Below are 5,334 nucleotides of genomic sequence, written 5' to 3' on the forward strand. Positions count from 1 at the left end.
ACTGTTTATAATTTATAAGGAATTGATAACATGATCTTCTATGTGTGACACCACACATGCATCATGTTATCTACAATATAAATTAATCGAACAACTACACTTAACTTATAAATGTAGATATTTGACCAATATGATTCTTATTTCTAAGTAAATGTTTATACAAAAAGCTAGACTTTTAGTACACATTCCAACAGGACAATCCACTAATAGTTCATAAAAAGAATTACAAGATTAGTATACACTACAACAAAAACTGCAAACGACAACGGATATTATCCGTTGTCGTAGGGTCAAAAAACCGTTGTAACTGAGGGTGTTGTAGAATGTATTGCCCTACGACAACGGTTTTGAAACCGTTGTCTTTGTAGACATTTGACAACGGTTTTTATCCGTTGTTGTTTATATGCTCAAAATTTGGCTACGAAGGATACGACAACGTTTTAAAACCGTTGTGGTAGATAATTTCAACAACAGAAATAAACCGTTGTGGTAGACTTTTTTTACAACAGATATAAACTGTTGTGGTAGATAATATTTGACTCGTTTTATTTTTTTACAACAGTTTTAATATATTTTACAACGGATAAAACCGTTGTCTTTTATCACTTTTTACAAAAAAAATCCGTTGTGATTTACCTAGTTTTTACAACATTTTTAACTGTTGTCTTTAATGTTCATTAATACCAAACAACTAATCTTATTTTAATATAAGCAAACCACCAATACAAAACTAAATATTTACTAGATTAAATCCAAAATAAACATCCATATATAGTTCATCTTGTAGCCACATATATTACAAAAATATACAAAATGAGTTGTTACTCATCAAAATACACATGTTTTCCATTATTGTTCTCCATATACATTAAATCACATGTTTTCCATTTGTTGTTCTCCATATGACTTTTAATTTACAAATTAGCAAGGCAAGCTACATCCTAACAAAGCTCACTCCTTGCATAAAAAATCTCAAGCCTCACGAATTGGCCGAGTTACGTACCGGCAAGAGGAAAATTAAATAAAACTTATCAATTCCAGTTTAGATTTATTCATATAAATCTACATAAAATACAAGCAATATAACCAACTTATAGTCTAAGAAATAAAACTTATGCAATACAAACTTATGCAATACAAGAAATTTCAGGATTTCACATAGCTCTAATATAAAGCAATTCCATGACGACACTCAATTCCAGAATTCCAGAATTTTGATTTAGATTTATTCATATAAATCTACATAAAATACAAGCAATATAACCAACTTATAGTCTTAGAATTTAACTTATGCAATACAAACTTATGCAATACAAGCAATTCCAGGATAAAAGAAACAAATCAACTATTCAAATGTCTATTTAGGATGCAGACTGGCACCATATTCAACTACACAAGCAAGTCTATTCATGTCAGAGATTGTGATCATACTCATGTTGAACACTATATCAAGTCTAAGTAACATAGACATGGAACAGTTGCAGCACTGGCACCATATTCAACTACACAAGCATTATCATACTAGAGATTTGAATGAACATTAGTTATCAAATTTCATAAATAGTAAGCAGTAGAGTACTAGCCTTGTATGTTAAACTTGTTGAATGTACAATATCTCATAAGAAAGTTTACCTTTAATGCTATCACAATAATCACATCAGAGAGAATACACAAATCAATGAACTGATCCATAGTGAGTCTTAGCTCTTCAAGAACCTGAAAAATAAGGATGAGGATAAATACAGTAATTCAATTAGCAATAAGCAGAATAATTCCATCACAAAGATTTTTTTGGAACTAGGATCCATTAAATGACGGAGAAATTCTAGCACACTAAAGTGTCCCAATAAAAGTACTTGTTATGCATAAGCAATGACCTCAATTGTTGTGTTAAGATCGTTAGTTGCATCTTCCCTCTTTGAATATCTAAAGAATAAAATAAGCTTAAAGATTATCATTATCTTGCAAAAAAAAAAAGGAGGGGAACAATGACAAAAATGTAAAGACTAGCTTTTTGGCAAGTTCTTGTTTCTTCAGCTCTGGAGATTGACCGTCAAATACATATCTGGCATCAAAAAAATGATAATAAAATATTGTGGCTGAATGAGAAATAAAATGATATTTAGACATGCAAATGGACTTACATTGGCTCGATACATGCTTCTAATAATCTGATAGTTCGATTGAACATCCCTTGCAAATGACTTATTGGCCATACAAAATGTCAAGAGTTAGAAGAAGAAATAAAGAAGTCCAAGTCAAGCATAAATTTTTCTCAAAATTAGAGCACTTTAACATTTATCATCAACAACAAGATGGAATAGAAGTGTAAGATCACCTTGTAACTTCGCCAGTCTGGTTAGTAAGAGTGTTCATGCCAGTTCTTCCGACAACGATCTGACAACTTTCACTAACCAAACAAGACCAATTTTCTTTGTCTACAAGTCGGTTGAGAAAGAAACGACTTTAAACTCATTGTTTTCACAAGCTCTACTATAAATTGTGTTCATCATATAAGCTTTCTTCTAGAAGCGCAGGAGATGGATATGGCAAACAAACTAATTAAATTGTTCTAGCCCATGGCAATGACAGACTAAACCATTAGAAGTTTGTAGGATTATCAATTGCTTCACTCAAACCAATTCTAACTCTCAGGCAACAATATTCAACTATATTCCTCGATGATAAATATGGCTAACACAGTTCCCAAGAAAAAATATTTTCTAGATTCATACAAAGTCAACTCACATGAATAGAGTCTAATTGCAAATTACCATCATGGCATACACAAGGACTATAGAACATAAACCAAAAAAGAAAACTAGTTTACCTGAGCATCGTACAATAACTAGAGTAGCAAATACAACAGAGATGCCAAAGATGGAGTCAGAGAATCCCCTACACAGTTAAGTTAGTACACTTTAATTACAAGACCTTGAAGGGAATAACAATAACTACACACTGGGGAATTTCATCAAACAATTTTACATGCCTACCTATCCAGCCCAAGCAAAGTAGCCACAGCAGTAACGACCTAGAAAAATCCAAGCATAATTGATTAAAATTCCATAGTTCAACCTCACAAATTGCAAAATAAGGGGAAAATAGAGAAGCGACGGCCTAAAAAAAAAGAAACGCTTCTGACAGAGGAATGAGTAGACGGCATGCCTCCCGACCGAACTGCCGCCCTGAAGTCATGTAGTGTGTGTATCGATTACATGGAAACTAGCCAGCATTGTAAATTGTGAAGTCCAGAGTACTGAAATCCTCTAATTCTTCTGGCGTAGGACGGATGCACCTGCGATCCTTCCAATTATTTCATGCAAAAGAGAGTTTTTCTTCTTCTAGTTTACATGTTTTCCCTTGACATTAAGGAGAGAAAGAGGAGATAGTTAGCTCACTAACACTAATATATGCATATGTATGATCCAGCATGCTACTAACACAACTATGATTCACTACTAGAGATCAACAGAACCAACGCAAAGATGACTTATCTAGATAACTGTCGAACTGTAGAGTTGAAGAGCATCTGTAGCATTCTTATTAGTAGTATTTTTCACTTACATGTTGTGCATGAACAGGGAATGATAGGCCCTTGCAGAGACAATTTGAACTTTGATTCGATGCTCGGGATCCCAGTTGAGGAATTGGTCATTCACAAATACCTTGTATCATTCAGATGGCATATTAGGATCTATGAGGAATTACATCAAACACTTGATGTGCATGTGTACCTTATCCAAAGAGGTGAGGTGTTAATAGATCAAACTTCAAATAACTTCCTCCCTCAGATGAAGATGAAATAGTTACTTATGGAATTACAAAATTAACCAAAAAGCAGAACTGAAACCCCAAAACTAGACAACAGAACGACAGCAAAACAATTTAAAGGAAAACTGAATTCAACCAGAAGTAAAATAGTTGTAGATTTTGAAAACTCATCATGGCATCCTCTATCTTCCCTTTTGTATCCGGTTACTTCCTTTGAGAACTTACAAGGGAAATCAGTAAAACATATTTTTTGTATCACCAAACTTCACAACACGATATTTCATATCTACATTCATGTATGTACCAACAATATGGTATAGGGCCAAAATGCACATACCTGATGAAGTACGATTGGTTTGTTGGCGAAATCAACCAATGGCTTTGGGAAACTTAGTGTCAAAGGATGGAGGCGAGTGCCAAATCCCCCAACAAGGATGAGTGCTTTCATGGTGTATAATTGCTTTACTTCTATAAATCAGGTGGAAGATTTGAAGACCAAGCAACAAACCAAATTTGTTAAGCCTTGTATATATGATGAATATTAAGTTAATCACAGAGAACGCAAAACTAAGTTCGCCAGATCTGTCACAAGAAAAGAAGACAAAAGCTAAAGACTTTCAGCATTTAGCATTAAAATCTAATTCTGGAACTCCATAAATCACCCGGAAAAGATCAAGAACTCACCGCAATTCAAAGCGATAGCCAGCGAGAAAAGAACAAATGAAATACAATAGAAGAAGAGGTTCTGGATCTCACCAAAAAAAGATATTTTTTATTTCGGGATTCGACGAGATTCCTAGACAAAAAGAGCCGATCCTGCCCGTGAGAAAGAGGAGAAGAGGAAGATCACGATGATCTTCGAAGCCCACCTATGACCACCAAAGAAGATCAACGACAAAATCGTTCTTTTTCTCCTAGCAGAAAACAAGAGTAAATGCAAAAATCTCTCGGAAACAGAATCTTGAAATGGAATCGGGGAAGCGGAACCTAAAGTGATCATCTTCGAAGCGCCAACCAATCTAGAAGAAGCTTCCTCCGCCGCTCCCCTGCGAAACTCCACACAAACCGCGCTGCCTTCACTAGCGGCGCGCTGTCGTCGTGGCAGATCCCGTTCTCCGGTTTCTCCCTCCCGTGCGTCTGGATCTTCGGCAGCCCATTGGAGAACGCCGCCGCTCACCAGGAAATGAGAAGGAGCACAACGTCGTATGAGGAGAGGGAAAGATAAATGGCTTAGGTTTGGGAACGCGAAAACACAGCGCCGAAAAGAAAACAGCGAGGGAAAGGAAAACAGCGAAGGGGGAAATGACCAAATTCAACTACAACGGTTTTTTGAAAACTGTTGTCGTAGCCGCTAAAAACGAGGATAAAGACAACGGTTTATAAAACCGTTGTAAAAAGTGTTGTCGTTTTAAAAAAAAGTCGCTCAATGACAACAGTTTTGCTAAAACCGTTGTCTTTTATATTTAATAGGGAGTTCAAAGACAACGGTTTTGGCAAAAACCGTTGTCTTTGAGCAAATACGCAACGCTTTCTCTTAAAACTGTTGTCGTAGGGGTGTTG

At 35.5% G+C, this 5,334-nt stretch overlaps 1 long non-coding RNA gene across 1 annotated transcript; it reads right to left on the reverse strand.

Annotated features, from left to right (window-relative positions):
• Positions 1-3,276: 3,276 nt before the first annotated feature.
• On the reverse strand, positions 3,277-3,750 carry LOC121990038. Its single transcript, XR_006114418.1, has 3 exons — positions 3,738-3,750; positions 3,568-3,668; positions 3,277-3,298 (listed from the first exon to the last, which is right to left on the reverse strand). It is a non-coding gene; the product is annotated as an uncharacterized LOC121990038 (long non-coding RNA).
• Positions 3,751-5,334: the final 1,584 nt, after the last annotated feature.

This window comes from Zingiber officinale, chromosome 6B, assembly GCF_018446385.1.
Source record: "Zingiber officinale cultivar Zhangliang chromosome 6B, Zo_v1.1, whole genome shotgun sequence".
Taxonomy (NCBI): domain Eukaryota; kingdom Viridiplantae; phylum Streptophyta; class Magnoliopsida; order Zingiberales; family Zingiberaceae; genus Zingiber; species Zingiber officinale.